Raw genomic sequence first — 19,858 nt, 5'->3', positions numbered from 1 at the left:
TAAAAGCAAAGCAATCATTGTGTTATAACGTTTTAATTATTTCATTTAAATCAGTGTAAAATTCTATGAAAATCTTATTTAACAAAAGTGCCTAGTATTCTTTATTCAATAGTAAAAATATTCCATCAGTTACCAGAGTAACTGGTATGTACTGATAAAACACAAGTATTTGATGTTCTATATTATTTGAATGGCAACGTATAAAAATATTATGCTTTAATGTACCGGAAACATGATTTATGCATTTTTAAGGTTTACATCAATCTCCCACTGGTGTATGTTAAGTCATACCTGGGTGATAATACAACAAACAATAAACATGATAAAAAACTATGATTAATATAAGATTATTTTTAATGAGTCTAATCAACAATTTTCCAGGCGCTCAAAGTTTTGACTTAGCACTCGGTGTGTGCTTCCGTTCTAAATTTCATTTTAATAGACAGCGTAAACTTCGTCTAAAATTCCAGAAAAAATAGCATATTTCGTATAAAGAAGATATGTTCTTAAACAAAAAATTATACATTCATTCTGTATACTTTATAAAGAAATTTGGTAGGCTCAAACATTGTTTTAAGCTGCGATGCGCCGGTATATGTCTTGAAATATGAGTATGGACTATATCATCGCCTTGGACTATATCTTATTTATTTATCATTTACACGTTTTAATTCTAATAAGAGAACTTTCTTTACTTTTACTTAAAACACATCATGTCTAAGTATTAAACATTAAATGTTATGTATCTGAATAATGTTGAATAATGTTGAACAATGATATGAGCATCTTAAATGAGTTCCGGTATTTCGAAATCCGACGTTTCTTAAATGATACAAGTGACAATTTTTACATGTAAATTACCTTATTTAATTTATCTTATTATTTTGAAATAGGATTCAGAATCCACAGTCTGATTTCAACCTTAATTAATAAAAATCAATGTTCTAGTCTGCTTAATATAGTCATACCCTACATGATTTCCGGGAGATCGAAATTTGACGTTTCTATAATGAAAAAGAAACGGACAATTAAAAAAACCCCACAAAATCAGCTTTAATGGTTTCAGAGCTTGCCGTTTTTTTGCGTGTTTTCCGCTCGGCCCCCTGCCTTGTTTAGTTTTCCTCATACTCGGGTGCAGTTCCCGGCTTTTAACAACAACGTATCGTTGTTTTTTGTAGAATTTATGTTTCGCTACATAACATCCACTTATTAATGATTGTGTTTTGTCTTTTCACTTTAGAAATACGTGTGAATTGAGGTAACGGTACGCCGAAATCAACTAAAATGTCCGGCAAAATATTTCTGCCGTCGCCATTTGATTCCTTTGTTTGTCGGGCCTAGCATGAATTGTTCCCCCTGAAAACTGGTAGTCGTGGCTACAGGCTATCTGGCGTAAGGTCAATTGACCTTACGCCAGTGTTGATTGACAGGTTCCAACTGACCAATCAGATAACAGAACTGATAAGCCTTGTTGTTAGCCGCCATTTTGTCCGTCAAACTTAGTGCCGGACTCGCCAGTCAAAGAATATAAATACCACCGAAATATCGTCCAAAATGGTAAAAAGGTGACGTTACGACACCTTTACATCAGACACAGGGAAGAGAGTGTAATACTGGAGCGCTTCCCTTTTCCAAATCCACTCTCAGACCTCGAATATTGTCAACGATGTATCAGGCTCTGTGGACGTCCTCAAGAATAGTTGATCTTAAAAATCTTATGAGAGTGTTTAAAAGCAAAGCAATTCGACTTAGCACTCATTATGTTATAACGTTTTAATTATTTCATTTAAATCAGTGTAAAATTCTATGAAAATTAACTTTCTTATTTAACAAAAGTGACTAGTATTCTTTATTCAATAGTAAAAATATTCCATCAGTTACCAGAGTAAATGGTATGTACTGATAAGACACAAGTATTTGATGTTCTATATTATTTGAATGGTAACGTGTAAATATTATGCCTTAATGTACTGGAAACATGATTTATGCATTTTTTAAGGTTTACATCAATCTCCCACTGGTGTATGTTAAGTCATACCTGGGTGATAATACAACAAATAATAAACATGATAAAAAACTATGATTAATATAAGATTATTTTTAATGAGTCTAATCAACAATTTTCCAGGCGCTCAAAGTTTTGACTTAGCACTCGGTGTGTGCTTTCGTTCTAAATTTCATTTTAATAGACAGCGTAAACTTCGTCTAAAATTCCAGAAAAATAGCATATTTCGTATAAAGAAGATATGTTCTTAAACAAAAAATTATACATTCATTCTGTATACTTTATAAAGAAATTTGGTAGGCTCAAACATTGTTTTAAGCTGCGATGCGCCGGTATATGTCTTGAAATATGAGTATGGACTATATCATCGCCTTGGACTATATCTTATTTATTTATCATTTACACGTTTTAATTCTAATAAGAGAACTTTCTTTACTTATACTTAAAACACATCATGTCTAAGTATTAGACATTAAATGCTATGTATCTGAATAATGTTGAACAATGATATGAGCATCTTAAATGAGTTCCGGTATTTCGAAATCCGACGTTTCTTAAATGACACAAGTGACAATTTTTACATGTAAATTACCTTATTTAATTTATCTAATTATTTTGAAATAGGATTCAGAATCCACAGTCTTAATTAATAAAAATCAATGTTCTAGTCTGCTTAATATAGTCATACCCTACATGATTTCCGGGAGATCGAAATTTGACGTTTCTATAATGAAAAAGAAACGGACAATTAAAAAAACCAACAAAATCAGCTATAATGGTTTCAGAGATTTCCGTCTTTTTTACGTGTTTTCCGCTCGGACCCCTGCCTTGTTTAGTTTTCCTCATACTCGGGTGCAGTTCCTGGCTTTTAACAACAACGTATCGTTGTTTTTTGTAGAATTTATGTTTCGCTACAGAACATCCACTTATTAACGTGTTTTGTGTTTTGTCTTTTCACTTTAGAAATACGTGTGAATTGAGGTAGCGTACGCCGAAATCAACTAGAATGTCCGGCAAAATATTTCTGCCGTCGCCATTTGATTCCTTTGTTTGTCGGGCCTAGCATGAATTGTTCCCCCTGAAAACTGGTAGGCGTGGCTACAGGCTATCTGGCGTAAGGTCAATTGACCATTGACTGGTGGTTTGGTTTTCCCCAAATTGAATAACCTAACTAATTTTATCATTTTGCCTATTGAGGATTATTTAGTATTGTCCGAAATTATTGAACTAGCACTCAAGAATATATTTTGTATGCTTCCGTAAAAAAAAAATGTGCCCAAACATAAATAAAAATATAAATATTGAAAACCAAATAAAATATAAACATTTCTTTACTGCCAGGTCGTACATGCAGATAAAGTTGTGCTGACAAAACGTTCAGCTACCAATCTCGGGACTGTAAGTTCGAAACACCTGTTTGACCATTTTCTTTATCATTTTTTAAAAAATTTCCTCTGTAAACTTAGAATGCAGGAAAATTATCACTTATCGTGATTTATTGTTCATTTATTGAAAGAAATACACAAATATTTGACATTCTTCTACATACAAGTTATTACCATAAAATGTTGTAAGAATAAAACCAGTATCAATAAAATGACATTATATTGATTTAATGAAAACATTCTGAATTGAAATCGAACCCACGGTAACATGTGTGAAAGTCGGAGAACTTATCACTACGCCACTGTGCCATTGGTAAACTTTGCATCTTATTTTGGTCAATTTAGATATTTTCAGGTTACAAATATGATGTAAAATAAACAGTGGCACCTGTCAATACTAACGGACAACAACTTTCAATTTCTAAAATAATGCTACCTCCGTTCTAGAACCTGGGATAGTATGGTGTGGGGAAGCGATATATAAATTTTGTAGTTTAGGTTATACACATACTGAATATTTTTGTAAGATTGTTTTATATTGATCTAAGTATGTGGAAAAAAAATCATACAAAGTCTTGTGAAACAGGCTCAAGAGCATCTTTTAGCATGAAATATATCACTTAGAAATAACATAAACCAAATGCTCCATTATTTTTTTTGTGCAAGAAAAATATCAATAATCTAAAATGCCAACAATCGGACAATGAGTTAGAGGTCCCACAATTAATGAATATTATTTTCATTACTCTTCCATAAATTGAACATCAGCTTAACTAAACCAAACACATTAAAAGTTCAACTGAACAGTTAAAAGGTCAGCTAAGGATAGTAGGGACACAACCTGTAATTACAATTCCCAAAGAGATGTGTTCTCAGTGCATGTAAATATTCAGTTATATTGCAGCAGGTAAACTTATCAATGAAATTGGGATCCTGGAAAACCTGGGATGGGCTCATGGGATGGACTTGTGGGATGGGATGTGATGGGCTCAAGGACATGGGCTGAACTTATTTGCCCCTAAATTTTTCTCAGATTCTCGAGGGTTTCTTAAGGTGAACAGTTCTCTATAAAATAAATGGTACTCCTGGGAATTCATGCCATACTGCCAATAAGATCTGGTCGAGAGTAACAAAATGGGTTAATGTCTTATTCTATAGGCAAATAACAGTAACTACATTTTCTTATTATTGTTGTCATTATTATTGTTAATTCTCTTGATCCAGTCAGTAGTACACTTAATAAAACAGCAATAATTTTAAAGTAATATAATAATTATGAAAAATAAAAACACGTAGAACAGTAATAATTTTAAAGTAATATTATGAAAACTAAAAGATATATACTTCTTGCATATGTATTTATAAGTGATACCTTTATGAAATAAAAGTAAATTATATAGCTGAAAAAATGTATTTGAATATCAAAACAAAACATTTCGGGATAATGAAGAATTATGAAGATAAAGGTTAGAATTACATGTATATATGTCACATGGAGAAAAATGATGAATTTAGCAGCTGACCTCTAACAAGTCAGAGAACGAACCTACAACATTAATTTGTTAGATGAAAATTAATTTTGAGAGAAAATATGGAATGGAAAATAGTCGATTCTGAAAAAAAGTTACTGAAAATAAAAAGAAAACATTAATTGACAAATTTCAATATAAAAAGAGGACAGAAATGAATTTAATATATTAGACCTATTATAACATATGAAAAAGTGGATTCTCAAACATACGACAATTTTCAATTTATTGATTATAGATAAAATAAATAAATTTTGATGTTTACAATAACACAAAATGGACAATAAATGACCATATTTTGTTCCAGATAATTGCTTTTTAGTTCTACTTATCATTAAAAAGATGTTTACATTAACACCAATTGGACAATAAATGATTATATTTTGTTCAAAACAATTGCCCTTTTTTGCTTTACTTATGATAAAAAATGATGTTTACATTAACACCAAGTGGATAATAAATGATTATATTTTGTTCAAAATAATTGCTTTTTTTGCCTTACTTATGATAAAAAATACAGTCCATAATTTTTTCATTACTTATTTTGGAACCGTAGAAGTACATTCTAACAAGTTAGAGGACTTAAGTGTTGGTATTTTTTTTCTTTGTTTCCCTTCTTGGCAGCGAATACAGTCTCACTCTGGGAATTGTAATTACAGGTTGTGTCCCTGTTATCCTTAGCTGACCTCTTAATTGCCCGGTTGAACTTTTAATTCATGTTCCTCACTATATATTTCATTGACCTTGGGCCCACCATCCCATGACCTTCAGCCCATCCCATCCCATCCCATGAGCCCATCCCAAGAGCCCATCCCAGCTTTTCCAGGCTGCCAACTAAATGATAACTACCCATTTTTTCTGTAATCAAATTATTTAAAGTCAACTTTAACACTTGGTTTTAAAACTAATGGCTAATTTCATTGATAAGTTTACCTGCTGCAATATAACTGAATATTTACATGCACTGAGAACACATCTCTTTGGGAATTGTAATTACAGGTTGTGTCCCTACTATCCTTAGCTGACCTTTTAACTGTTCAGTTGAACTTTTAATGTGTTTGGTTTAGTTAAGCTGATGTTCAATTTATGGAAGAGTAATGAAAATAATATTCATTAATTGTGGGACCTCTAACTCATTGTCCGATTGTTGGCATTTTAGATTATTGATATTTTTCTTGCACAAAAAAAATAATGGAGCATTTGGTTTATGTTATTTCTAAGTGATATATTTCATGCTAAAAGATGCTCTTGAGCCTGTTTCACAAGACTTTGTATGATTTTTTTTCCACATACTTAGATCAATATAAAACAATCTTACAAAAATATTCAGTATGTGTATAACCTAAACTACAAAATTTATATATCGCTTCCCCGCACTATACTATCCCAGGTTCTAGAACGGAGGTAGCATTATTTTAGAAATTGAAAGTTGTTGTCCGTTAGTATTGACAGGTGCCACTGTTTATTTTACATCATATTTGTAACCTGAAAATATCTAAATTGACCAAAATAAGATGCAAAGTTTACCAATGGCACAGTGGCGTAGTGATAAGTTCTCCGACTTTCACACATGTTACCGTGGGTTCGATTTCAATTCAGAATGTTTTCATTAAATCAATATAATGTCATTTTATTGATACTGGTTTTATTCTTACAACATTTTATGGTAATAACTTGTATGTAGAAGAATGTCAAATATTTGTGTATTTCTTTCAATAAATGAACAATAAATCACGATAAGTGATAATTTTCCTGCATTCTAAGTTTACAGAGGAAATTTTTTAAAAAATGATAAAGAAAATGGTCAAACAGGTGTTTCGAACTTACAGTCCCGAGATTGGTAGCTGAACGTTTTGTCAGCACAGCTTTATCTGCATGTACGTCCTGGCAGTAAAGAAATGTTTATATTTTATTTGGTTTTCAATATTTATATTTTTATTTATGTTTGGGCACATTTTTTTTTACGGAAGCATACAAAATATATTCTTGAGTGCTAGTTCAATAATTTCGGACAATACTAAATAATCCTCAATAGGCAAAATGATAAAATTAGTTACGTTATTCAATTTGGGGAAAACCAAACCACCAGTCAAGAGGTGGAGATCCCCTGATAATAGTCATAACAATTAATCAGGCATCACCTTTAAATTAGACATAATAGTTATGTTAGCTACAGGCTTATTCCCAGGTGTATAATTTTAAAGAGTGGGAGTTCAAAATGTATTTATATAATGTCTGAAATATCCAAACTTATTCCAAAGGTCAGATTTTAAAGATGCTATAGAAATCACTTTCACGAAATTGAAATCTATGGCCTGGCCTGGCTCAGTCGGAAATTGGGCTCATCGGGCCAGGTCAGGCCAGGCCAGGCCAGAGATTAGAACATGCCATCCTTGTGTGGTTAAAATTTCAGTTTCTGGAAAATAGAAACGTCCTATATAGTGAACGCAGAGTCCCTGAAGAAACATTTTAGTTTAAAAACATGCGTAGTCAGGGATCTGGACGAGTCGGGTTCAGAAGTTCACGACGGCAATATATCCTAAACTTGACCACTATACTGAACAAACTGACCAATGTTTTCCTTCTAGGTGCGTGACTTAAACTGTCAACTACAGAACTAGGGTATTTCCTATAATGTCTGAAGATTAAATTTCATCCCTGAAGATTAAATTTCATCTTTCCGCCTATCTTGCAATAGCAAACTAGATCATGCCGAGAAACAGTTATAAATATAACTTAAAAAGATCAACGGTCAGAATCTTTAAACGTGTAGAATCCTTCAGAAGTAACCGGGTGTGTAATTTTTAAGTCTCAATTATGCTGTGACCTTGAACTTTGACCTTATGACCTAAATAAAGAAGTTAAATTAGTAAAATCATTGTAGTCCCAATTTCACTGTATCCTTGATCTTTGACCTACTACTCCCAAAATCAATACAGGTCATCTAGTGACAAAGCGTTCTCCTGTCATTTAATGGAAACCATTTTCAAACTCAAGGTCGATGTGAACTTGACCCAGAAACAATAACAAGAGCTGTCACAGGAGACAGTCCGCTCGACTATTTCGATGCTGGATAGTGAAACTGGGCACAACTGAGGAAACTGGAGCTGTCACTGAAGTGTTTAATGACTCCAATAGTGGATGAAGATATTGCACAATAGCTTGAGTCTGTGTCAAAAATATTAAGTAATAAGAGAGGTAAAGATAAAGTGTATCAAAACACCATATAATTATAATTCTAAGCGAAAAGGGGGCATAATTCATAAAATATTGGTGCAAGAGTTATGCACCTTGTGTCATATGATGTGGGTGATGATGTGGAACAACTACGTCAAGTTTGAATCAAATCCATTTCGTAATAATCGAGATACAGTGAAAATGCATCAAAATTAACCTTAAATTCTAAGTAAAAGGGGGCATAATTCATAAAAAATATTGGTGCAAGAGTTATGCACCTTGTGTCATATGATGTGGGTGATAAGGTGGAACAACTATTTTAAGTTTGAAACAAATCCATTTAGTAATAACTGAGAATGAAAGTGTATCAAAACTTTAACCTGAAATTCTAAGTAAAAAGGGTGGATAGTTCATGAAATATTGGTGCAAGAGTTATGGCCTTTGTGTCATATGATGTGAATGATAATGTGGAACAACTATTTTAAGTTTTAATCAAATCCATTTAGTAATAACTGAGATAGAGTGAAAGTGCATCAAAACTTTAACCTGAAATTCTAAGTAAAAAGGGGGGATAATTCATTAAATATTAGTACCAGAGTTATGGGTCTTGTGCCATATAATGTGGGTGATGATGAGGAATAACTATTTTAGGTTTAAAGCAAATCCATCAAGTAATTACAGAGGTAAGGAGAAAAAAGAGAAAGTGTAAAAAAATTTAACCAAGGTGGGGACGCGGAAAGACGCCAACGCCGACGCCGACATGAGTAGGATAGCTCTCCATATACTTCGTATAGTCGAGCTAAAATGTCTACTGATTACAGGCATCCATCAAGCAAATATGATAATCTCAGGCCAAAGCATTCTCCAATTATTGATCAGTCACTATCCTCAGTCTTTATGTCATTGTGACCTTTAACTTTATGATCCAAAAATTGATAGGGGTCTTCCAATGACCAAACATAATCCATCCTGTAGGCACAAGCATTCTCTATTTATTTCGAAAACCGTTTGCAGCCTCAATTTCACCGTGACATTTGGTTTACTTATCCCAAAAACAACGGTCATTATCGGACAACTGGCAATTATCCTATACAGTTTGACAACTATCGGCTGAAGCATTCACAAGTTATTGATATGGAACCAATGTGTCTATCGAATAAGTTGAAAGAAGATTCACCAAGTGGTTCAAGTTAAATTTACTTGACAATGTATTCTTACATTTAGTGATCTCTTAGAGCGGCTAAGTGTTCTCATTCAAAGAATTTAACAGATGACTTTATAAGAATGCTACAGTCCAAGTTTGATGAAGATCCATCAAGCACTTTATAAGAGTTTGTTTAAAGGTTATTTCTATTTTTAGCTCTTGTGACCCCAAAAAGAGGTAAAGTGTCCACATTTGTATTATAAGAGATGACCTTGTTATGATACTACTGACCAAGTTTGATGAAGATCCATCAAGCAGTCGTTTAAATGTGTTTCTATGTTTAAATAGCTGCCCCTAAAAGGGGCAACATGTCCCTGATTTGAACAAAATGGGGGAGAACCTTATAATAGTACTACAGACCAAGTCTGATAAAGTTCAATCAACCAATTCATGAGAAGAAGTCATTTTGTTAACTGATGTTTTACTCCTTTTCAAGCATTGTTTTAATACTTTAATGGGATATTTTCAAAACTGTGTATGATGAAATGTTTATACCAAAGGTCAGTTTCAGTTCACATAGAAAGGTTTTAACAATTTTTGAGACAAATTCAATTTTACACAAAAAATTGGAACGGGTCACTTAAGAATATGATAAAGGTTATGAAGCGAAATCTTCAGCACTAAGAAACCAAAAGACAAGAAGTGTAGTGTCTTATCGTTGTTTCTTAATGATGAAGATTGCATTTCGTAGCTAATCTGACTTAGTGTTTTTCCTACTTTATACTATACAGCTCTAAACAGGTCAGCAAGTATCACCCGGTGAAGCGGTTAGGGTATATATTATCTGTTCGGCTGTAATCTTTCGATGCACATGTGCAGTGTATACTGAATTTGTCTCTTTGATCTAACTTCGTTTTTCAACAGTATTTTAGTTCTACATGTATGTAGCAAGTCGGTCAACTCAAGAAATGTTCCTGTATTAACCTGATTTAACTTGTTCCCCACAAGTTTTTTTATCTTTATTTGACACCACATATTATCAATGTAAAATATGTTTAAGACTTCTCATATATTCCAATATATAACACCAACAAGTTCATAATCAGCAATTATGATAAACTAACAACTTTATATCGCTGTTTTCACAGATTTATTTGTATTTTGACAGTCAGTTAACATTTAACACAAGTTCTATATGTTTAACCTGCAATATATTTTAGCAAATAACTTAATTTAAAAACACAAAACCATAAAACTACAAAGTCTTCCAAATGGCTATTTCAAAATCAATGACCAAATTTCTTTGTATACCTTACACGACAGGGATACCTACATAATATACTATCACTCAGTCTCATCTCCAGATTAACCTAAATAATTTTGTAATTTTTCAGCCAGTATTAAAAATCAATAAGTCATTTTGTTGCTGCACAAAGCACTAAAAACACCTAAAACCATACTGTTTTTACCAGTACTAATTCATAAGAATTATATGTATAGTAGCTAGAAGTATATAAGTGTTAGAGAAACATTAGTAGACTGATGCTGTATTAGGTTGGTAGTCCTAAAAATTGCATAATAGACTTAATCTGTGTGTTATTTTACGCACTTACATTCACTGTTTGTAATACCACAACATAGAAAGAAAATAAAAAAAACATTTATTTTCATATAAACAAACTCGGTGCAATAATATCAAGAGCAGCACTCTCTGCAATGTTACATACACACAATATATGAACATTAGACACCCCCCCCCACCCACACACACCCCTACAAACATGTTTGGTGGGGGTATAACAAGGTAGTCTATGAACCTCTTCAGACACTATGTATGTTTTCATACGAGAAAATTTCCCTCAACTAGAAACAATACTCACTCAGTTGGCTGAAAGTTGTGTAAATAACAGAACCTTACCAAACAACAAGTCAATGTATGTAAAGGAAAGATACAGAAGGAAAGAGAAGTGGCATGCTTATAAGGAAATGGAAGGATTAAACAGTTTGTAAAAATAATTGAGCCGTGCCATGAGAAAACCAACATAGTGGCTTTGCGACCAGCATGGATCCAGACCAGCCTGCACATCCGCGCAGTCTGGTCAGGATCCATGCTGTTCGCTTTCAAAGCCTATTGCAATTAAAGAAACCGTTAGTGAACAGCATGGATCCTGACCAGACTGCGCGGATGCGCAGGCTGGTCTGGATCCATGCTGGTCGCAAAGCCACTATGTTGGTTTTCTCATGGTGCGGCTCAATTACTAGTCAGGAGAACATATTTACAGGTGTTCTTTTTCTTTAGGTAAACAGGGAGGTTTAAATATAAAATTTCTTTCACATTAATTCTTACAAATATTTAAAGAGAAAAAAAGGTAAAACCCATTTCCCCCCACAAGCCATAAAACTTCTCTGCTGTGTACTATAACTACTCTAAAAAGGACAATCATCACAAGTTCTTGTCTTAATATATTGTCTGATTACTTTTTTACATATCGCTAAATAACCAAGTTTGAATCAGACAGGAAAACACACCTTCATGTTTTCATAACCTAATCCCTATACTTGTTTTGTAACCAACCATTTTGCTTGTAATCAGGTACACCAACAAAAATATTTCAAGAGACAGGCATTTATGAAGCAGATTTTACAATTTCATTTTAGCTATATCTTAAAAGAATCTTGAAGCTTATTTGGATCACTCAACTCCTATAACCAAAACCAGTCCAGATGTCATACAAGGATGCATGGTTGTGACACTAGTATGTGAAGGGAGTGGGCCCATAATGACTATTGACAACTTCCTATGCTTGTTTGCTATTCCCCCTAAACCTCCATCATAAAAAGCCTTTCAAAACAACGGAGGATTGCTGAAATCGAATACAGTAAATATATATGGGTCTACCAATAATCAGAGACAAAATTCAAGTACCGGTACTTTTCATGGACTTTTTAGGGGTTTTAACCTTTTGTCAAGGTCTTTTTTCTTCAAACTATGTTTTTAAAATGTTCCAACAACTTAAATCAACTACTTACAAAACGGTACTGTGGGAAATATTAGAGTAAGACTCTGTTAAACAGTGATAAAATGCATAATTTTCTTTCTTATTATCTTCACTTTTTAAAAATTTACTTTTTCCAAACATTTTCAACAAGTTTTGGGTGAAATACAAGAACTTTTTAATCAAAACTCAAACACGTTTTCAATTGTTTTATTTACAGTTTTGGTCATTTTCAAGGAGTTTTCAGTTTTCAAAGACTAGGTTCAAATTCAAAGACTTTTCAGTATTCTGTGTCCACATCTTTAACCTTTACCCTGCTTAATTTCTCAAGTAGACTGGTCCATCATTCAATTTGGGCAGTACCATTTATTATTCGAAGGAGTCTTCACTGAAAATTTACTGACTGAATAGCAAAAAGTGCAGACCATGATCAGCACTTGTCCCGAAACTTTCCGAACACCCCTCGTATATTGCCAAGGAACTCCTTTTTTTCAGATAAATACCATATATTCCCTCATTAACACCCCTAGAAGCATTACATTTTGCAAAAAGGGGGGCTCATTTTATTTTTTGCTTTTTTTGTTAATATAGATAATAAAGCCAATTAAATGAATGAATTTTAACAATTAGATTCTATAACACTCCCATAGAGCAGGTATTCACTTAATGACTTAATGAACTTAATTACCTTTATTTTCTTTGAAACTATTGTGATGAGTAACAGCAGAGGGTGTTAATAAGAGAATCTATGGTAATCTGAAAGAATACGCATGCGTATAACCCTACAAAGGTAAAGGTCAAAGTGTCTTCAATAACATCATCAGTTCATTTTTAGTTGCCAAAGGTCGCTCACACATGTGGGTCACTCATCCAGAACATTTTAGCCATTTTAGGTGTTGAAAATGCCGAGTACAGAAGATACTGCAATTGTAACAACTTTCAACTGCTTCTTATAGTAGAGTGCCAATTTCGAAAGATCTAGACAGGCTGGACAAAAGTACCAAATTTTGTAAAACGGTAGCTTAGGACAATATAAGACTTTTGGCTGTAAGGGCCAAGGTCACAGCTCTTTGGAATTCTATTTTTAGAACATTCAAAATGGCCGCCATTAAAACAAATAGCTATTTTAGAAAAAGTTAGTTTTTATCTTATTCTTGATACATATTTATGTGTAAACTGATTAATACTTACTCTTAGGGTCAAGTGATGCATTTACATAAAGTTAGGTCATGCTACATAACAGTCTGTCTGTACATTCGTCTGTACGAATGTTAAAAATGTCTTCTTTTTTAAAACTATACGCTTTTACGTACATACACCATAAGCCCTGTAATGTGCTGCTTGATCTCGATTGGTCTAGAGGTGATAAATATGTGTAACGACTAATTTTTGTAGAAGATATGTTCCATTTTTGTTTCGTTCGTCCGTCTGTCTATCTGTCTCTCTGTCTATCGCAAAATCGTGTCCGCTCTGTATTTTAGTCATAACAAGACCACGGTAGCTTGGGACAATATAAGACATTTGACTGTAAGGGCCTAGGTCAAAACAGTAGCTTGAGAAAATATAAGACTTCTGACTGTAAGGGCCAAGGTCACAGCTCTTTGGAATTCTATTTTTAGAACATTTAAAATGGCCGCCATTAAAACAAATAACTATTTTAGAAAAATATAATTTTTATCTTATTCTTGATACATATTTATGTGCATACTTACTCTTAGGGTCAAGTGATACATTTGCATAAAGTTAGGCCATTCTACATATCGGTCTGTCTGTACATTCGTCCGTATGTACGTTAAAATGTCTTCTTTGTTAAGGTATTGGATCCGTAATAGGGTACCTCCTTTTTGAAGAGTATTCAATTTTTACCATAAACCTACTTTGACTGCAATTTTCAGGGGTGCGTAGGTTCAAGCCCCACTGGGACCCCAATTTTTTTTCCATATTTTCCTTTTTTTCTAGTAAGTTTTTACTTCTTTCAAGACTTATTATGGATGTTTTGTACAAAATTTGAAAATTTTCATTTTATAAGCGATTTCTTGCTGTTCAAAGTGAATTTACCTCTGAATCAGGAGGGGCAGAGTTAGACATCTTTAAAAATACTGAGTTACATATGGTAAAAGTTCTCTATTTTGCCTTCATTCTTTAGATTACATATTGTGGAAGAAATGCAAGTAGGTTTTACTTATGCCCCAAGGTTATTTTTGAATGAAGTCAGCAAAATTCAAAACAGACCTACAGGATTCGACTTTAATTTTTCAATGTTGGAGTTAGAATTCTGTCTCATTAAATCTGTTTACTTGAGGCACCCTAGAAAAAAATGATATTTACAGTTTTATTTTGTGTTTTATAATTGTTTGACAATAGTTTGATGTTTCTTTCATCAAAATTAATGCTGTAATGAATTCTCTGCAAACATTTTGGATAGTGGCCATCACATTGAAATTTGTCTCTATTTGAGCCTGAGGAAATTCCATTAATTACACAAAATTTACAAAAAACGGTACGGTAAAAGTTGTTTAAAATTTGCAACACGGTGCAAAACATGGTCAACTTTAAGAATATACCAAGCAAATGCCATTTTTAAAACATTACTATTAGGGGTCCAATACCTTAAAACCATACACTTTTACGTACATACATAATAAGCCCTGTAATATGCTGCTTGATCTCGATTGATCTAGAGGTCATAAATATGTTTAACCGACTAAAGTTTTGTAGAAGATATGTTCCATTTTGTTTCGTTCGTCCGTCTGTCTGTCTGTCTGTCTGTCTATCGCAAAATTGTGTCCGCTCTGTATTTGTAGTCATAATGAAACCATATGTGGAACGCAACATCAGTTTAATATTACTGTTGTACAGTGTAGATCAAATGATATAAAGGCAGCATTTCATGTCCGCTAGTGCCTCAGATAACATGCAGATGGCAATTCCATTCATCCTTCTATTGAAATAAAGCTATATTGGGAGACATGGTTCATTTTCATTTATGGTTCTTTTGCATCATATACATGTATCAAAATAATAAGCTTTGTTCTTTTGGTTTTGGTAGTTTTAGCATCGCATTAACACAACTCTAGGTCATACGGTGACTAAATAAGCTTTGTGATTAGCTTTGTAATTCCCATAATAGAACACATATTACATATATTTATATATATGTATCTTGAAAAGCTTTATTGTAATGGAAAGTTAAAACTCTTATTTAATGATTATGTCTTTATTTACTGGGTTCTTGTTATAATTTATCATTAAGAGGTGTTTACATAATTTATATGCACCCTTACTTCATCTTTTGCATGAACAAATAGTTGTCTCAAACAAATTTAACATTACTTGCAACTGAAAGCTTTGACCACACAGGACATTTTTCCTGTTCAAATCATCAAACCGACATCTTCTGGTGTGATACTATTCATGTTTATCCCGGTCACATATCACGCCAGAGCCTTCTGGTACTGGAACATTTTTGTTGGGATAAGTCACTCATCAAGAAACTATAGGTAAGGGAAGCGGTTGTCTAGAGGTTAAGGTATTGGCCGCTCAACCCAGAGTTTGATACCGACTTGGATCATAACCAAGCCTTCTCAAATGACACAAGTACTCGGTTTTCCAGGATTCGAGTGTGGTTCAGATAAGCTTCTAGCTTTCATCACAGTTGAGCTTAAAAATAAATTAGTATAAACTAAAAAGCTATAGTTATTCATATAGACAAGAGAGGAATAGATGTTTGTACATGCGTTTTTTGAACATAATGATTTATTTCTATTTTAAAATGCCTCTTCTTTTATATAGACATTCTCTTCTGAATGATGATTAAAAGCCAAAAGGAGATATAGATAGATATAGAATGCTGACATTTATCACTAAAAGCTCCCAAGTAATTATGCCATTTCACTACAAATTATATCACCAGAAGTATATGCACCTTTATGACATACTCCTTATGAATATATAAATGGAAATACTATGCAACAAAATTGTAAAGCATAATTAAACAGTCAAAGCATTGATTGCAGCATACATGCACTGCCTTTTAAATAGTTAGAAATTTCCCACTTAGATCAATGACATCAATTTCTTCTTAAACGACGACAACATGTCTTAATAGATTGAAAACAGTATATAGTATTTACACCAGCAATAAAAGAAATGGAATAAACTAGTTTCCCTTTATCTTCAATGCTAATTTAATATGTTTTCATCACACTGGATTAAAATGGCATTTGTTCGGGCAATAAGTTAATTTATTTCAGATATACTTAAATTAATGATTGATCTATGCATAAGTCATTTATAAGCATAGCATTCTTTCTCAGCATATAAAATACATAAGCTGTTATACAATTATCACCATTATATTGATTAATAAAGCAATTTGCAGTTAGTAATGTTATGAAATTATCTTACACCTAACTGTCTAACCTTGAAATAACCCCTAGAATGCAACAGCCCCGTTGACACATAGATACAAGAATGACAATCTCACCATTAAAAACTTTTGTCATCTACACAGTTGTTTTAGATAATATAGGTACATGTAGTAATTGGTGCTCTCTGTTTAAGACATTAAGAAATAGGTACAGGTATCAAACATGATTTGAATAGACATTAACAAAATGTTCCCCTCAACCATCTTTAACAGTTGTTCAATATGCCTAAAGTACTTTTCAATAGGATATTTTGTCACGTCTGTTTAGGTGAACTTCACTGTGTTAAAATTCCATAATGTTTTAACCCGATACAGCAACTCTCAAAAAAGAGAATATGCATGATAATTATATGGTTGGAAAAGCACTTCTTTCAGTGCTGCACATGTATTTATCCTTTTGCATAAAAGGGAGGTTATAAAAAAGAATGGACTCAGTAATACTTTATACTTTGTGAATCATACTTTAAGTACCTTTGAAAAATATATTATTAATAAAGTATCAAAAATAAGATTTAACAAGTTATTAATATATTTTATGTTTATAACAGAACATGCGGCAGTCACATAATAACCAAAGTCATTATGGCCCTATAAGCAGTTAAAACAAATCGTTTTTATACATTTTTGTTTTCATTTTTAACAGGGTATTTCAGGAACAGTCACTAGGATATTCCAAAAGTCAATAGGCATGTAACAATTTATAGAATAAATAATGTCAAAAATCTTAAAAAACCCTCAGATTTAGCCAAAACAGCTGTTCTGAAATATATATATGAATTTTGCGACGGACGGGCGGACAGACGGACGGAACAAATAATAACATGCTTCACCCAAAAATAGACAGACAGACAGAATTTTGTTTCAGCTGCACCAATACATAATTAAAGTCAAGCTGCACATTACGGGGCCCATCTTATAGTTATAATCACAAGTATACTGTTTATAAACAGCATTTTTGACATACAGACAGACGGATTTACAAACAGACGGACGTGAAAATTGACATCACTTCCTGCAAATGTATCACTTGACTCTAAGAGTAGGTATGAATCTGTTTACGCATAAATATGTATCAAGAATAAGATAAAAATTAATTTTTACTAAAATAGCTAATTGTTTTAATGGCGGCCATTTTGAATGTTCTAAAAATAGAATTCCAAAGAGCTGTGACCTTGGCCCTTACAGCCAAAAGTCTTGTGTTGGTCCAAACTACCTGTGTGCAAAATTTGGTACTTTTGTCCGGTTTGTCTAGATTTTTCAAATTTTATGAAGAATTGGAACTAAGCTATTAGCCTAAGATGGTAGTCTGGCATCTTAGCACTGGACCAGGATCTTCAATAACTTCCAGAAACTGAACTTATACTTTGGAAGAAAACAAAACTTTTTTCAGCACAACACATTTATTTCTATAAAATTTCCTGTTTTTATCATAAAAATAATTTAATCATATATCAGATAAAATTCAGGGTAAAATACAGAACGCCATGGCACAGTCTTTTTTTGTTGTTATCTGGTATTGGAATTCAGTAATTTCCTCATAGAACATTGACAATCGCTAAAGGTTACAGTTGGAGTCATTCAATGGTCTTCAAATAAGGGAAACCTGTCTTGAAAGATCAAGCAGTAATTACATGAAAAGCAATTTCATGGAAATAGGTACTAGATCTATTAGTCTAGCAGAAACAAGTCCTGACAATTTTGGTATTTTGTAGGATGTCTGGTAAAATTGTATAATGTGGCATTATATCAAATACCTGTAAGGCCTAACAAAAAAAATTGTTTCCAGTGACATGGCCAAAAAAAATAGGGTAGGTAGGTAGGCATTTTTTTTTTTTTTTTTTTTTTTTTTTTTTTTTTTAAACCTAACACCATCCTAGTTTCAAACAGGGAGATTATAAACCTTATAAACATGCATCCTATTGTTATGTTTGATTTACACCTGAATGTACAAAGACTTTGATGATGTTTTAGCAATATAAAATGCCATTTGATTGTGTATTTAAATATTATGAAATAAATATATGCTTTATGTTTGTGTTTTGTTGTTGTTGTTTTTTCATTTCCAGAGTAGCCCATCCGATTAGCTCAATAGGTAGAGCAGTCGATCTACGGATCAAGTGGTCATAGGATCGTTGTGTCCAATATCATTCATTCTCCGCTGCTAATTCATGTGGAGAAGTTGGCAATTACTTGCGGAGAACATGGTTTATATTTGATTAAACATGAAACTTGAATGAAATCTTGCTGTGGATTCTCTCTTTAAATAATAATTTTAATATTGAATATTATTCAACAACCAACATTTATATTTCAAACTAAAACCAAGTAAAAGCACACTGGCCAGGAATATGATTTGCATCTTTGATCTGCATTGAGATTAATACCATCACCCCCTACCCCAGTCTAAAATTCTGGATTAACTGGAAATGCTAGACAATGGAGTTTTGACTGGTATGCCCAAATTGTGAATTAATAAAGCTGCAAGTGGTTGTTCAACGTCTTACTACTATAAATCCAGGGTTTTCCCTAGGAAATTTATTTTGAGGGACATCATGTCCCCCCAAATTTATTTTTCTGGAAAAAAGAGACTATTTTGGGGGACATGTTAGGATTTGCTTGAATACTTTGATACTCTTTTGGGCTTTTAATAGTTTAAATCGATTGAAATTAACTTTTAATTAATTTGAAAAATTGTTTTTTTGGGAAAACTCATGCCCCCCTTTGCTAAGAAAAGGGGGACATGGACCTCGAAAAGTGGTAAATTTACCACCTTTTTTGGGGCTAGGGAAAACCCTGTAAATCCCATCTAAAACCTGACTTTTCAAGACTCTGCAGGCCTCGACCTTAACTTTTTTCAGCAGGTCCACCAACTGCTGAAATCTAGGAGAGCTGCTCAGACTTTAGTGGACCTCCAATTCTATCACATAAATTGTGATGTTGTAGACGTCATAACTTCATATGACTCAAAGAAACAGGACTTATTTCTAAAATAATTAAAAATGGAAGACTGTAGCAATCTGTTATCCCGAAAAATAATTATTTTGAAAAGTGTCCCAAAATATGGACACAATAATCATCATCCACCCGACGTCGACCCGTGTTGAAAGTGAAAAAAAAAAAAAAACATTAATAATTATCGGTAATTATTCTGATGATAAACTAAGTAATTAGCCTTGTTTTCATCATCAATTAA

This window comes from Mercenaria mercenaria, chromosome 15 (genome assembly GCF_021730395.1).
Source record: "Mercenaria mercenaria strain notata chromosome 15, MADL_Memer_1, whole genome shotgun sequence".
Classification (NCBI taxonomy): Eukaryota; Metazoa; Mollusca; class Bivalvia; order Venerida; family Veneridae; genus Mercenaria; species Mercenaria mercenaria.
Note: the sequence above shows the minus strand (reverse complement) of the source record.